The sequence below is a fragment of the Nycticebus coucang genome, chromosome 10 (assembly GCF_027406575.1).
Source record: "Nycticebus coucang isolate mNycCou1 chromosome 10, mNycCou1.pri, whole genome shotgun sequence".
Classification (NCBI taxonomy): Eukaryota; Metazoa; Chordata; class Mammalia; order Primates; family Lorisidae; genus Nycticebus; species Nycticebus coucang.
The window spans coordinates 68,926,293-68,944,296 of NC_069789.1; positions in this window are offsets into that span (position 1 = coordinate 68,926,293).

An 18,004-nucleotide genomic window follows, 5' to 3' on the forward strand; every position below is an offset into this window, starting at 1 on the left:
ATAAATGAAGAAGCCCTGTTAGACTTCTCCAATCAAGGCCTGACGTTATTCCAGGGCTAACAGCCCTCTCACCACAACTGCATGAGGGGCCCCAGGTGAGAACTGTCTAGCTAAGACCAATCAACCCACAGAACCATGAATCACTATGATTGAGGATAGTTTGTTATATAATAGTAATTTCAACTAACCAAAATTAATGCATTCAGATACACTTAAACAAATGGTTATCAGAAAGTCTATCTCTCTATGGCAATCAAAATTTCAGTTAACTAGAGTCTGATTCGAGAGAGTTAAGTGTTTTCTCAAAATTTCCAAATATGTGATGCATTTATAGCTTGCTTTTTATTTTAAAATAACATTGGTATACTCTCCTCCTCCAAAAAAAAATTTAAAAACTGTAAACTTTTGAATTGGGACTTTTTTAATTATTGGAAATTTCCAGCGAACTATCATTACCTGAAACAAGAAGAGAAAACTGAGGAATAGCCATGTTTCTCACAGATAAACTGTTAATTGTTTTTTAAGTTGAACTAATCTTCTTCACTATGTATCTAAATAAAGAATGGTTGAGCAACTATGTCCCAAACACTATTCTTGCCATTTGGGCTACACTGTTCATAGAATATTGGCGGGCGCCTGTAGTCCCAGCTGTTCGGGATGCTGAGGCAAGAGAATCGCGGAAGCCCAAAAGCTTGGATGTTGCTGTGAGCCGTGTGACGTCGTGGCACTCTATCGAGGGCGGTAAAGTGAGACTCTGTCTCTACAAAAAAAAAAAAAGAAAAAGAATATGCTTCCTAACCCCGAGTGTTAGAATCTTGGTGGGGGACAGCAGAGGTTAAGAGAGGTGTCATGCACGTAAATCAATATTATGGTACAAAGTTAAATGTGTTCTGATGGGGGTAAATTTAGGATATACAAGCACAGAAGACGGGCAGCTAATCTGTGCGGGGCTTGGAGTGGTGTAGCATTTAAATCCTCTTCCTGGGGATAATCCCTGGGATGAGTCTTGAGTGACAAACGTTAGCTAGGAAATTTCAAGTAAAAGGAACAGCAAATGCGAAAGCAGTAAGGCATAAAATAGCAGTGTATATTACAATGACCACTTGTGATTTTAAAATAGGGAAATGAGTCTCAAGTTAAATATGCAAGGATAATTGGCCATTCTCCTCTTCCACCACTGTCAAATTACTTAGAGCAGGTACTTTATCTTTCACGCAATGTTGGAAAGAATAGTTTGTTGAAAGTAGCTGAAAGCAACTACCATTAGAAGTCTCTGCAAGAAAAGCAGACTTTGTCAGGGTTACATGTGTCTGGATACTGAATAACTTACTGCATCCGACTGATTACAAGTAATCTGAGCAAACAGCAGATAATCAAAATCAATTTCTTTCTAAACAAACTAGCAAACACCCAGGAAGTAACTAAATTTGACTCGTGGTTTAATAGGCTGTGTTTGTCCAATTGCCCTTAGCAATAATGTTAAGAAAGAATATTTATAATATTCAGGTATAGAAGTGCAAACTGGTTATCAATAGGGTCAATTCCAACCCTCATGAATAAGCTTTCTTTTTCTGCTGTAACTTGACTAGCATTGTATTGATCCAGCAGGAGATGATATTTAAAACCAATTAACACTTGCTTCCTTGGCATTAAGAGGACCCAATATGAATCATTGAAATTAGCTGAAGTTTTCTGTTAAATCCAACTTCCCCTACTAAACCTCTTTATTAGAACAGTCAATATGCCAAATCACAAGATAACCTGAGTTTGCCTCCTATTTCTGGTTGAAATGCTTAATTGGAGTGCCCTATATACAGAAGCAGAAGAAAAAAAAGATTGTACTATCCAAAACTTTCCCTTAAGCCAACAGCTAAATTATTTAAAATCAGCTATATTCATCAAAAAATAAAAACCACAGTGCTTTCACAGAACAACTTCAAACCGGAGTTACCGAACTTGCACAAAACTGTTGTTAAATCTGGAATAAAGTGAAACCAGAAATACCTCGTAATTCAGTTTCTCTGACAAGACGAATTAACCCAATAAACTTCAGTCTTACTTTCCTTATACTCTACTCACCTGGATGTATTAACTCAATGTTGTAAGGAGAAAATACGACAAACTCCTAATAGTTCACATATAACTGACACAGTGTCTTTAGCCACATATTCCAGAATTCTGCCTGTCCATAATATGATTTTTGAATTACCACTATATACTTAGGGCAAGGGAAATCAACTATCTCATGTAAGCGGAAAGAAAATTTGCTTTGACAGTTTCCATCTGGCACATTGCATTTGACAGTCAGTCCCACTCTCTTGTGTAATGAAAGGCGTCATGACTGGTGTAATCCACACCAATCACCTCAAAGGAGCACTCTGCTGAGAACACCCCATGGGAAGTAACTTTTTTCCAGGGGTAATGAATGTATTATAAATGTGTGCTATATTTCACATGTCTTGACATGACATAGCCAGCAGCTATGAGATGCCAAGTATTTTTGTCAAATTACTTCTATTTTTGTCATTTGGCAAGTGAGTAATTAAGCATAAAGAAATATTCTAATAGTACCTCTACTGGAAAAATAAATAAGAAGTGAGGCTCAGGCTCAGTGCAGAGCCTGGACATGGGGGAACAGTTACTAAAAAATCAAAATAGTTTATAATTATTATAATTATTTTTATTTCTTCAGAGGTATATCTGTATAGCGTCTCAGTCGACCCAAGTTAAATTAACCAAATGTAAGTCCAACAACATGCTAGGATCTGAGTCCAGCCAGCAACCACACAAATGAGCGTGGAAGTGGATGTGCCTCCACAACCCAAATCCATCAAGTAATTACTCAGTTCTTCAACTTTTCCATTTAGTAGTTAACTATTGCTGTGTACCAAATTACCTGAAAATGTTAGTAGCTTAAAGCAACATTTATTATCCCACATTTTCCCTGGGTCAGGGATCCAGGCACAAATTAACTGGATCCTCTTACTCTGAGCAGCTCTCAAAGCTTTAGTCATTTCAAGGTTCAAATGGGAAGGATCCACTTCCACGCTCATGTGGTTGCTGGCTGGACTCAGATCCTACGGTGTTGCTGGACTTGGGCCTCCATTTCTCGTGAGTTGCTGTCTGGCAGTTTACCTCTGTTCTTCAGCACATGGACCTCTCCACAGAGCATCACGTGCATGGCAGCAAACAAGAGAAAACACAAGAGAGAATGAGAGCCACCAAGAACAGCAGTGATAGCCACCATTGTTGCTGTTTTCCGTTCATTAGAAGCAACTCCCTAGGTCCAGTCACACTTGAGAGGAGGGTTGTGCCAGACCATAATTATCAAGAGGTGGAACTCCCGGAGAGCCATGTCAGAAGTGGCCTGTGCATCCACTAACATTTTTATTATAACAATGAATGGGCCAAACAATATTTTTAATCCTGTAATTAAATCCTATAATTAAATGTGCCCGAAAGAGTCACATTTTAAAAAACAATTTGTTTTAAAGTAAATCTAACCAATCAGCAAAGAGTCCAAATTGATGTTAAAAAGAAGAAAATAAAGTTAGCAATTGGCCATGTAAAAATAGATATCACTTTGCTAGGAGCATTCTTTTGGCTTTTCTACTTCAATAATTCATGTCAGGTGTCTTCCTTTCCCTGGCAAGATGATGTCAAAATTAACATTCGGGGCTGAGAGAACTGTTGACCTTTCAGAATTTAATGGTTATCAGCCACACACTGAATATTGAAATGGGCAGTACCAAAGTTAAAAGTTCGGACTGACAAGCAGCTACCATTTATAACTAATGGAGCAGAATTCACCTCTAACTCAATTAATACAATGCAAAGTTAAATAATATACAGATATAACATTAATATGACCATGTGGGGTAACAAATAATTAATATTGAGTCCTTGCTAAAAGCCACATTCTATTTTATAACATTTAACTAGGCAATACATGTGTTTATATACAACTTATTAATGTATGTAAGTAGTATATGTAAATCTTAGCATAAAGTAGTATATGTAAACCTAGAAACCTCTATTAACTAACTGATGGCTGTTAATATTACTGATATATTTGTAGTGCCAATTTGCAATTAGGTGAAAATCACTCAACTTTCTCAAAACTTACAATTTCTGCCATTTCTCTGTGATCAACAGAGGCCCACTAAGTATTAAAAAATGTCAGGAAAATTATAGAGAAAGTATAAAATGACTTTGCTTACTTTTTACCTGACTAGACTGGTTTGCACACATCTTGAATTTGCTTATTTAAAGTGAATGAAATAGGATGCTTGGAGAGTTAGTTATTTCACTTCTGCTTGAGGAAATTACTTTTAAATTTACAGAATTGCTTTTTTAGCCCTGAGGTTATTTGTTTTCACCTTCCTATCAATACATAAGCACATTCCTATAAAACGAGTGAATGCTTTTCATTTGATTTTTCTGATGCAAAATTTATATTAATGTTACATGAAAGATACACTTACATATGTGTATTGTCATTTTTTCTGAAAAACTAAAAAACGTAAAATAAATTCTACACACCAGCTCTAAATGTTGACTAAATGCCCACTACATTTAAAGTGCTCTATTAATGCTAACATGGGCTTTGAGTTTTTAGCAGTTCTGAACTTTGTTTAAAACTTCAATACTAATAAATTCATGTGGTAGTTGTTGTTTGTTTGTTTTGTTTTGTTTTAAATAGCAGCAATGTAAGAAAAACAAAAGTTAGCCTCATGTATAGTACTGGGAACTTCTAATAGGCAAGTTCAAAAATGATACATTTTGCCTCTTGCCTTAAAGGTTGGCCACCTACTGAGTTTCAGGGAATCAGTGTATCACTTCTTTTCTTTCACCATTCATAATCATCTGCTCTGGGTGAGTGTGTGTCTTCTTCACTGAAGAAAAAGAGCTGTTTTACCATTTAAGTTTTTACAAATATCATCCTATGCAAGTTTTTATAGAAGACAATTCCTACCACTACCTTTATTTTTTATAAATAAATGTGTTTGTTTTTCAATGTTTGCAGTTATTTTCAGATAATTGGAATAATTCTTATTCAGTTCAGGGGTGATCCTAGGGCTTAGCCACAGCTGTCAATGAAACACTCAGAGATACACTTCAGAAGAAGTGACAGTTTGTATGTTGCAGGAGCACTCCTCCATTACAGGCAAAACGCAGAAAAGAACATTTCAGAGAAGGAAGAGAAATGATTTTGTAGAGAAGTCAAAGTTGTTAGTAAAGAAGATAAAATGGAGAAAAGAAATAGCTTCTAAGATCTTCTGGTAAATTTTATTGAAGAAATATTTCAATTAAATATAGTATCCGATAAAATGAGTTAAGTTAGAGATGAAAAAAATTAGCCTCTCTAGGTTCCGATTCACCTATTAGTATTGACGCATTAGATGAAAAAGTGTCTAGTATTAGATGAAAAAGTGTCGATTTTAGATTTCAAAAAATCTGACTAACAGTTTAAACCAACTATTGAGTTTGTTCACAAACTAACAGAACTAGAAATCAGAATCACTTAATTATTTACAAACTGGATAATTTTAAAACAACATAACGTTAACGTAAAACTCAGTGGTCATTTGAAATGTCATCTTTACTGCTATTAATTATTCTTCTAATATGCTTTCATATCTTTTCCACAAAGATATTTTTTTCTGTTCCTATGTCGAATTTATGATTTCCAATGAGTAGATAAGATATCATCACTATGTATAATTACACACAAAATCCTCTCAGATTGATCCAAATTCCTAATTTCTTCAGCCTCAATTTCTGAGATTTCTGCATCAAAATGTGACTGCATACTGAATTCCTTTAACTAATCTTCAACAATTCTAAAGCCCTTCTCTAAAATATTAAGATTTATAGAAAAAGAAAACTTTTAGCTGCATCCAACATAAACAGAAATAATATCCTCATAAACACACACCCAACAAACATTTATGTTATGTTGAGGGTGCTTTATCACTTTCCTGAAAGGCAGCAAAGAAATTAGCCAGATGAGAAATTCCTCTATTATTTTATAGAGTGAACATCGTATCTTTGCACTTATCTACCTATGTCCAATAATCAGCCTTACATTTGTTTGACTAATTTGTAGTCTCATATACGGCATCATTTTTTTCCTTATAAATTTAATACTATATTAAATTAAAAAATTATACTCACATATTTATAGTTCCTCTCCCTCCATTAAAACCTATAAATTAAAAATGTTATTATATGTTTTATTTTAACATGTATATATTTTCTCTTTGGTAGAGTATGCATTTCCTACTGACCAGTATTTTGATCTTGGTACTTAAAGATGAAAATGGTCGCTTTAAACCTAGAGCAATTTTTTGTGTGTGCTGATATAAAGGTCTTCCTTCTTCCAGCCAGAGCTATTAATTGCTTTAAGGATTTTAAAATCATCTCCACCTGTGCAACCACACATCTAATGAAGAGATAGCACTGGTGCTAGAAACTGATTTTTAACGATCAATTCCAAATTTTCTTCATTTGCATTTTCTAATTGACTTCCCATCTGATTCACTCTTTAAAGACTATACCAAGGATTCTGAACAGCTCATACTTCAACTTCAGTGTTATTTTATTTATTGTTAATTCATATGTTTGTGAGAGACAAGCAGAAATTCTCTATGTTGTTTAGTTTTTATGGATGTGACAATCTCTACACTGACTATAACCTGGTCCTTTTATAACCTTGGTCCTTCAACCAAGCTGTGGGTTTAAACTATATTCTAGATCTTATAAAAATCTCTATGCGATTAATAGTTGATTGCTAACAACACACCAAGCTTTGGTAATTTGTTCAGAGAGATCACAGGCCTCAGCATATAGTAATAGCGGAGATTTACTGCAATAGAAAAGGTAGAAAACAAAATATATAAAAGGTACATAGAGCAAGATCTGAGAGAAGGTAGGTCCAAGCCATCATGAGTCCTCCCTCAGAGGAGTCATGGGGAACACATACAATCCCTTCAGCACTGAATTATGACAATATAATGTGATATGCTACCTACCAGGAAGCTCATTAGAGACTCAGTGTCCAAAGCTTTTATTGGTGGCTAATCATATAACATTGTCTGCTCAGGTCCTATCGAGTTTCTAGAACGCCAGAAGGGAAACAAGTATTCAGTATAAACCACATTATTTGTACAGTCTGGACATAATTACTACCTCTTATCAGAGTGGTGGAAACTCTCCTGAAATCCAAGTTCCCAAATGCCAAGCAAGAGCCAACCTTGTAAATAGGCCTTTCTAAGGACAGCAGTCTGAGGCCTGCTATATTAACTCTTTTCTGTACACTAGTTTGCTAATTCCACCCCTTAAGTGCCTTCCTCTGCCTTTAGTATTTCTAGAAATGTTGGTGGCCAGACCTGTATAGCATAGTATTTACAAGCAATGCTCTTGGTTCCAGTATCCTAGGTTTGAATACTAACCCTGACATTCATTTATGATGTAATTTATTTAACCACTCTAAACTTCACTTTCCTCATCTATAAAGTGGAGGTAATAATCATATGTATTGTGAGAATCTATATAATGTGCTTTGGAGAATGATGAGCCCTCAATTATTTCAGCCATAATTTTTTCATATATGCTAATGAGGTGCTCCAAAGTTCTGCAGGGGATAGTAAGCCTCTAGGTGGGCCATTACATCTTTCCCATTTACTCCAGCAGGCACAAGAGATTCCACCACAGCAGGTCCTGTTGGCACTCCTTTACACGTCAGGAACTTCCATTTGTCTACCAACCTGCGCCACCAGGACCTTGGGCTTCTCAGCAACAAAGCTGTACAGAGCTCTATGGCAAATTAAATAAACTGACCCTAAATTTCATATAGAAATGCACAAGACCAATCCACAGAGAACTCAAATGTATTAGCAGGAAAAGAACAAGTGATCCCATCTTAGGGTGGGCAAGGGACTTAAAGAGAAATTTCTCTGAAGGAAATAGGCACATAACCTACAGATACGAAAAAATGCTCATCATCCTTAATCATCAGAGAAATGCAAATCAAAACTACTTTGAAATATCATAACTCCAGTAAGATTAGGCCACATCACAAAATCCCCACACCAGAGATGTTGGCTTGGATGTGGAGAAAAGGAACACTTCTACACTTCTGGTGGGAATGCAAACTAATACATTCCTTTTGGAAAGATGTTTGGAGAACACTTAGCGATCTAAAAATAGACCTGTCATTCGATCCTATGATTCCTCTACTAGACCAAAAATCACTTTATAACAGATATGTGTACCAGAATGTTTACTGTAGGCCAATTTATAATCACTAAGTCATGGAAGAAGCTCAAGTGCCCATCAACCCACAAATGGATCAATAAATCGTGGTATATGTACACCATGGAATATTATGCAGCGTTAAAAAAAGATGAAGATTTTACCTCTTTCATGTTTACATGGATGGAGCTGGAACATATTCTTCTTAGCAAAGTATCTCAAGAATGGAAGAAAAAGTATCCAATGTACTCAGCCCTACTATGAAACCAAGGTATAGCTTTCATATGAGAAAAGTCATATGAAAGTTATAACTTGGGGGGACCACACCTACGGTGCATCTTACAAGGGTACATGTGAAATTTACTAGGTGTAAAATATAAATGTCTTAACACAGTAACTAAGAAAATACCATGAAGGTTATGTTAACCAGTTAGATGAAAATATTTCAAATTGTATATAAAACCAGTACATTGTACCCCATGATTGCATTAGTGTACACAACTATGATTTAATAATAATAATAATAAAAAGAAATGCACAAGACCTAGAATAGCCAAAATGATTTTGAAAAAAAAACAACACTGGATGACTTACGCTACTGGATTTTAAAGCTTACTATAAAGCTATAGTAATCAAGATGATGTGAGGACATCAAATGGAACAGAACAGAAAATTCAAAATAAACCTTCACATTAATGATGAATTGGTGTTCAAAAAAGTGGTGCCAAGGCAGTTCAATGGGAGAAGGCATAGTCTTTTCAACAAATGGTGCTGGTAAAATTAGATAACTTTATGATATTGGAAGTGGAATAGTTAACACCTTGCAAGACCAAACAAATGAAGATGACCAGAGTACTCTTAACCCCACTACCACTGTTTTTCCTTTTGCATCTGCAATATGGGATGGTATTGTTTTCATGAGCTTCTAGCAAGTTTATTTTTGCTTCCTGTGCTATAACCATTCCTATTTGCAGTATATTTGAGTAAATGATTATATTTTAAAAATTAGATATTCATATGCAAAAAAAAACCCCTAGACCTTGACCTCATACCCCATCCAAAATTAACTCATAGTGGGATCATAAACTTAAACGCAAGAGCTAAACCTATAAAATTTAGTTTTATACTAACAAAAACACAGAATAAAATCTTTGTGACCTTGAGTTAAGTGAGATGTCTTAGAAAAGGCACCAAAATATGATCCATAAAAGAAAAGGCTGAATTTTAAAAGGTTTTACACTTTAAAAGATATAATTAAAACAACAGAAACACAAACTGGAAGAAAATATTTATAAATTATATCTAATAAAGGATTTGTATACAAAATATATAAAGAATGCCCCAAAGCAATTTAAGACAAGCCAATGTAAAAAATGAGCAAAGGATTGGAATAGATATTTCTCCAAATAAGATATATGAATGAATGGCTAACAAACACATTAAAAAATGTTCAATATTGTTAGTCACTAGGGAAATGAAAACTAAATCCAACATGATATCTCCGCATACACGGCTTGTAGAATGGCTATAATCAAACAAACCTTCACTAAATGTTGACAAAGATGTAGAAAACCTGGAATCCTCAAACATTTCTGGTGGGAATCCAAAATGGTACAGTCATCTTGGAAAAAAGTCGGGCAATCTCTTAAAAACTTAAACATGTAGGGAGGCGCCTATGGCTCAAAGGAGTAGGGCACCGGCCCTATATACCAGAGGTGGTGGGTTCAAACCAAGCCCCAGCCAAAAACTGCAAAAAAAAAAAAAAAAAAAAGTTAAACATGTACTTCACATATGAGCCAGCAATTCTACTCCTCAATATCTACCCAAAGAAACAAAATGTGCATACAAAGACTTATATATGAACAGCCATAATAGCTTTAGTCATAATGGCCCCAAACTGGAAACCTAAATATCCATGAACCGGCGAATGAATAAGCAAAATGTGGCATTTACACAATGGAATATTTTTTATTATCATTCAGCAATAAAAAGATCATATTTCTGGTACATTCTATGACATGGATGAACATCAAAGACATAATACTAATTTAAAGAAACCAAGTACAAAAAACAACTTTTTAAAAAATGATCCCACATCTATCAAACTTCTAGAAATGGCAAATATCTAGAGACAGAAAACATCATTGATTCTCTAAGCTAAGGAGGGAGTGCAGATGATTACGCATGGTCATGAGAGAACTCCTGGGGGGGGCTATAGAAATTTTCTAAAACTGGATTACGGTAATGATGGCACAGCATGTATATTTAATAAAAATAATTAAGCCATACACTTCCAATGGGTGAATTATAGATTATGTAAATTATACCTCAATAAAATTGCTTACAGAGGAAGATCCTGTAATCCTAAAGTCAGTGCTTCTCAAAATAGTGCTTGCAAACACCCAGGGGTGCAGGACTAAATAGTACCTCCCTGAAATATTATTTTCCTCCCTGGTAATTTAATACATTAATGCTAAATGTTATTGTTTCATGAAAACAGACATCTACGCTATAGAATGTGGTAATAAGTGAAAACAATCCTAAGGAGCACAAACAGGGTATTTATTCAGAGCTTGCCATGGGCCACGAGTCTGCCCACATCATTGGCGTTTGGCAGAAACCCATAAGACTCAAGAGGCAGACAGTGCAGTGGGAAAGCCAAGGAAGAGAAGACTTCAGGTACTCTCTGATTGGAGGAGGCTGTTGCCATGGAGAACCTGGAAGCAGGCGAACTAGAAACAGAGCATCTCTTCTGATTGGTTTGGAGAGCATAGTTGGCTTTCTTTGGTTGGTCCTGAGTTGGAAATTTGACAGTCCCTGACCAAGTCCTCACTCCTCAGGGACACTGGTTGTATAGGTTGTGGTTTGGCACCTCGGACTGTCACTGAAGAGGTCGTGGTTGGCTTTTGACTTGTTGCTGCACAAATTGTGATTTGTCTTCTGGACTATGTGTTTTCATACATGCTCTGGCCATTGTCTTTTTTATATTCAGTCCCTCGAGAGTAAAATCAAAAAACCTGATGAGCAAAAAACAAACAAGCATTGGTAGGAGGTGAGATGGGCCAGACCTGCTCCTTTTCCCCTCCTTCCCTCCGAGAACTCCCTCATGCCCCATGAGAATAGCTTCCCGACAGTGCGTTATACGAGCTCCCAGATAATCTGAAATTATCTTAAATTCAAGCTGACATTACTGCTCTTCCAAATTTGACACGTGTTTTTGATGAGAGAGACAATGGGTTATCCTTAGACAAAGCCCTTCTTGTGCCCCTGGTCTCTCATATTTCCTCCTCTACCCAGCCCACTGAGAATAATAGTGGGGTCACATTACATGACCCTGCGTGTCAACAATAATTACTATTACTCATAATAATGAAAATAAGAAGAATGTCCAGCAACTTTGCAAGCATTAGTTTATTTAATCCTTACCTTGAGAAATTATCATTATTATGCTATTTTAGAACTTAAGGAAAGTGAGATTTAACAAGGTTAAATAATTTATTCAAGGTCACAAGGTTCATGACCAATAAGGAATTCAAATCCAGATATGTCTGAAACTGTAGAACCAGGTCGTTAACCATAATGTTGGTTTCTTAATAGAGAAAGCAACAATGTATCTGATTGAAGGTATTTCTTTCTGATTCAAATACACTTGATAGTAAACATTCTCTCACCTCACTTCTCTGTCATGGTCCACAAATGCTCTCTCAAGTTCAATAGCTGGATGCTTTATTCTCTGTGAGTCATACCTTGCCCTTGATAAAACATGTCTTAAGCAATTTTCCTCAGACTTTGAAGCAAAATTCCTGCTGAGGCCTTATTATCCCTGTTAGTAATATCAGTGGCTTGCAGTTTCTTAACTCTTAATCATTGCTTTAGAAAAAGTACTGATTTATAAAGATAGAGTAAAGCCACATCAAATTTGATTGGATTGGTTATTTGTACTTTTATGTGTGCCACTGAAAGTAGAAACCCAGGAAATTTTCAGAAGTCTTGGATGTGAGGACAGGAGGTCTGGAAGCATTTTTCCTCTTGAATATTTTCGCTTCTTAACTGTTACTTTAGTGGACCCCTCCACCCCCACTCACTTCCCAGCCTATTCACACCAACCCACGGTTAAATCAAACGAAGGGGTCAAATTATTGAAGGCATCTCCCACTTGTCATTGTCCAGAGTACTGTATCCCCAGGCCTAGCCCATATCCGCAGTTGGCAGAGCTTGCTGGCATAGCTAGTCTATGACAGTTTTAGCTTAAGTAAGTCATTTGTGAATCTACAAGTAGTTCCAGAAAAGAACATGCACAGCCTTGGCCTACTAAATTCTATCAATAGTATGGTTATTATCTTTCTGATTATATTTATTCTATCATAAATCCCACTCTTCTACAGCTTTCCCACAAAACTCTACTTTGTTCATTTTAGGACTACAAACAAGCCCCTGGACTTCATTTCAATTAACTTATTAATTAGGCCTTACCATATCACTCTTACTGGCCAGACCCTGTTTCTTTGAGCTATGCCTCCCCCCACCCCCATTTACTCCAGTTTCTCTGTGGACATTGTTCACAGGGGCCTCATGGATTCTCACACCGATCCTGTGAGGCAGAATTACTAGTCATCTTCCAAGAATGTTACTTTCCTGATGCGCAATCTTTCCTGATGTATGTATGCTAAAACACACACACACGAATTATTTCTCTTTAAAACTCTAGGATGTTCACAAGAGAATGAATTCTTTGCAATCCAGACATTTCATATTTTAAAATCAATGCAATGATTTCCTGCTTTCAGCTCCTTACCATAGAAAATCCTCCACCAGTGTGATGTCATCAGGAACAACAAGTGGTAAAATAATCTTAAGAGTAATAATTACGATGTCAAGTGTACCAAAGATTCACTTTCTTTTATAAATTAGAACAGATTCCAGGTTACCCTCTGAATAGAACCACTCTCTCATTCACTTGCTTTCCTATCTACCTTGAAAGAAATAGTTGAGTTGAGAATTAGACATAACCTGTAATTTAGTTTTCCTCTGCTACATCTTTTAGTAAGCCATCATTAATGATATGCCATTAAAAACTATAGCAATTATGAATTATTATAGTGCTTTTGGTGATAATTTTGTAGTTACTTCCATTCATTTTCATTTTAGTTTTTGTTCATGGATGAATAGGGAAGGCAGCATCTTTTTTTTTTTTTTTTTTTTTGCCTCCAGAAACCTTGTGACTGGCACAGCCACCCACCACCTACCCCAACTACTCTACCCTTCTATTCTGGCCCCAGGGAGAAGTAGAGTTCTGAACCAGCAAAGCTCAGGGGAATGTGAAGCTCACACCCAGATACCCTCTTTGCCAGAGGCCAAAGGCTAGAGATAATCACTGCTCAACTATTTGGGACAAAGAGGCCTGTGGCCTCTGCACAATGTGGCCCCCAGTGATTAATTTTTAATAAGAAAGGAGAGATACATAAAGAAAGTTTAAGGGTCAGAAGCAGTGGCTCTCACCTGTAATCCCAGCACTTTGGGAGGCCACATGGAAAGATGAATTAAGGTCAGCAACAATGCAAAATCTCATCTCTACCAAAAGTAGAAAATTTAGTAGGGTGTGGTGGCACACAACAGGAGTCCCAGGGGCTCAGGAGGCTGAGGCGGGAGGATCACCTGAGTCAGCAGTTTGAGAGCACAGCGAGTTACGATGGTGTCACTGCACACTAGCCTGGGCAACAGGGCAAGACCCTGTCTCTAAAAAAACAAAATAAGGTTTTATTTTCAAGAAAGCTTAAAGAAGAAAAAAGAAAAAGGAAAGCTTAAGAAATGTATCTCTAACGTAGGTTTTTAAGTATTTTCTTTGTAAACAAAAACTTTTGTCAAAGGAGGATTTTTGTGGAACCCCTATGTAAAAAACAAATGAACATGAAATCGCTTTAATTTAAACTTGGGCAGGCAACTGCCCTGTCCACCTGACTTCTTACTGCTACCCTTTGGTGACACCTAAGCCGCTTCTACAGAGCCTTGGTGCTCCCCTGACCATCACTGAAAACCAGTGATCTCCAGTGACATTGGAGCCACATCATCCCATTGACATTGACAGTCATATGACCAAATCAGACGCAGACTAAGGGATGACACAAGTGATATTAGCCATGATGTCCTTTATCTGATGCATTTAAAATGCACATATTCTTAACTAACAAAGAGGATTTATTTAACAATAGTACCTAATTGCTTACCTTAATATCACCTACAGAGTAGAGATCTGTATAAAAATAAAAATACAGAGTGGTGGAATAAAAAAACACTACTTTTTAAAAATTGTTTTGATACCATATTTCTTTATTCTTATGAAAAAATAATCAAATAAATAAAAGGACCATTTTTATCATTCCTCACTAAAAAGTTTTTATACTTGTACATACTCTTACATACACAGATACAATGTCTATAGTATTTGTTTTATTTCTCCACAACTCTAAGGGGATCCAGATCCAGATATGCCAATTTGAATATGTTCTAAGAAAAACAGAATATGTTGAAATAACCTATTTCTATCATTGAGGTACTTATTCTTAATGTACCCTATCTTTATTATCCTTCTATTGGAGGCCTACATTCAACTGTAACCAAATTGCCTCAATGTGTTATAATAATAGATGTAATATTTTAAGTAATTTATAAAATTAACCACATACGAGAATGTATCAGGAAAGAAAAACTGTCACAGAAGGATGTGTTCTAAAATAAAAATCTTTCACATTTAGAAGTCAGTAGATTAAGAGAACAGTACTGAATTTGGTATCCTCTATTATTTTTCTAAGATCATTTTCTTTCTCCAAACCATACAGTCAAAAACTTGGCAACAATAATAACATGCTTCTCAGTATGCTTTTTCCCTCCTGTGGTACATCCTCCGGGTCCCCTACTTCAGACCACTTTCAGGGGTGTGTAAGCAATCCTTAAAAATCAAGGATCTAGCTGTCCTGCGTGCTTTTCAATTTTATAATATGACTGTTTCGATACACATAAGATAAAAGACAAGAAGAGGAAGATTTCACTCTTAGTTTAACCTTGCTTAGAAAGTAGGTAGGAGTAGCAATCATAAATTACAAATAAACTTTTATATGCAGAAATTAATTGTCAGGGTATACCCAAATCTTCCTAAAAGTTCTCTCTCTGTCAAACTAGGGTCTTGCTATCCTTTTTCCACATTCTGTTTTCAAATGGCCACAGTAAGAATTATTCATAGTGTGAAGAAAAACCTTTGAGAAGTGCCGGACAGTACAATTCCTAACTCATCCTTGGGATTTATCCTCTTGATCCCAAAGAAAAATCCCATTTCAAAGAAAATAGACTATGGCTAGACAATAAATATGTGAAAAGTAGATCCTGAATTTCCCTAGCAAAGTGATAACTGAATACTAAGTGCTCAATGTGAACATTTGTTCACTTAATTAATTGTATGGATTTTCCCCTCTCAAGTGGCTTCATGACAATACATTGGATGGAACAGAGAACCCAAAACACTAATCAAAGCTGAGTTTTTTCCCTCTTCCTTCTGAAAAACAAGGAAGCTTTTTTCCTCTCCCTTTTCTAAAATGTAAAACTTGTCTTTCATCCTGAGAGTTACTGGGGAGATTCCTTTCTTTCATTTTTATCCATTTCTCACTCTCTTCATGTATTTTTGCTCATTCACACACACATTACTGGACAACGCTTCCTATGTACAGAGATAAACGTTAGAGTGAGATGTGTAGACTATTTGTCTTGCTGTAATACTGAACTGTTAGCATTTTCAATATTTTTTTAATTATGTATTTAATTATATACCAATTTACCCAAAAATGTTTGAGATATTTTACTCTCCTGAGTCCTTTCTGTACCTGATTTAATTAATCATATCCAATACTTACTCAGGCACGGTGGGGTTTAGAAACATGAAGAACAGATTGTCCCTGCCCTCTAGGAAGTAATAATCCAGAAGGAATAGAGAGACATGAAAATAAATCACCCTGAAGAGACAGACTCTGATAATTGATACAGAGTTACAGACAAAAAGTACAGTGTGAGAGTACTAGGAAGAAAAGAATCATTCTACCCATAAATCAGCTAAAACACATGGTCATTCTGCTTCTATAACTCAGAAAGCATTTGCCAGTCCTGATTCATCTCAATGTTCCACATCTATGATGGAATTTAATGTTTATATTTATAAAGATGTTTCTGAATCACCAGGATGTTAAATTATTTAATTTTATTTTTATACTAAAGTCAGAAGGAATATAACACAGCTTTTAAGATTTCAATATAACTATATTGAGATCATATCATATTTTAGCTCAATTTTTAGCTTTCCAACGTACAAAAATGTCATTTATCCACAATATTTAATTCCCCCAGGACTCTGGATAAGCTGAGTGTGCTTATGCATTCCTATTATTTTTACTTAATACTTTAATTCTTTTCAAAATCCTATCTTTGGGTAAGAATGCTCAATAAAATTATGCATCTTGGTTAATATACTTCTGGCATATTATAGGCACTCATTTTTAGTATTTTTATGTAATTTTAAAATAATATTTATAATAAAAATATTAAATAAAATTATAATAACTATTCATTGCTTGGGCAAAATTCAGTACAACTCAGATAATACTAAGTAGAACATTCATGACATCTAATTTCTAAAGAAAACATAAAACAACCTCAATACCCATCAATAGGGAAATAGTCGAATAAATTATGACACATGTACAAAATATAGTGCTTCCTTTAAAACAAACAAAACATTAAAAAATATATATTTGAGACATTGAGCATCAAGCAAGGAAGAATAATAATCACATGAGACAGGTAAATAATGAGGTGAACCCTATGATCCTATTGCCTGAAAAGGATTTCCAGACCCAGATGGAACTCATTATCTCCCTTGATTTAATACAGAGTTGGGAACACAGGAGACCAGCATGGCTAGTAGGGTAGAGTACCATAAAGGGGAAAGAGGCACAGAAAGAGCACCCTCCATATCTACAGAAGTCAGAACTCTCCCAAGTCTTCTGCTAAGTACTCACCAGTGCTGACATAACTAGTCACATAGAAAATCCAATGGAGTCTTTTTAAAGTTACCAAAATGAGTAAATCAGTTTAACAAATTTATAATATCAATATACAAGATCAACATACAAAAATTAAATGAATCAGCCCAACTATAGAATTTGACATGAAGGTCTGCCTATCCAGGGTTGCTTCCCATTAGCCCATCCAGAATCCCAAGCTAGACTAAACATAAAAAATCAACTCTATCATCACCAAAGAACACCTGAAAATGTTGGAGTAAATGATCATCTCTTTAATTGTGCAGGCATCAATATAAAGACAATAAGATTATGAAAGAACAGGGAAATATGACACTACCAAAAGAAACTAACAAATTTCCAGTAACAAACTGAGAAGAAATAGAGATCTAGATAATGAAAGACAAAAAACACAGAATAATCCTCTTAAGAAATTCGAGGGAAGAGAATGCCTGAGGGATGGGACTCTCTCCATAGAGAGATACCACTGCAAGCCCAGGCAGTCTCTTGCCTGGGCCAAAAGTTGATCTATTATTCTCCCTAGCTCCCTTAACTCCAATATGCCCCTCCCCCCTCTCCTGGCAGTCTGGAAGACAACTCCCTGCAAAATCTGAACATTGGGCAGATTTTTGCTGGGGTGGGGCACCTCGTGAGCTGTGAGACAGTTGCTCTGAAACTATAACTTT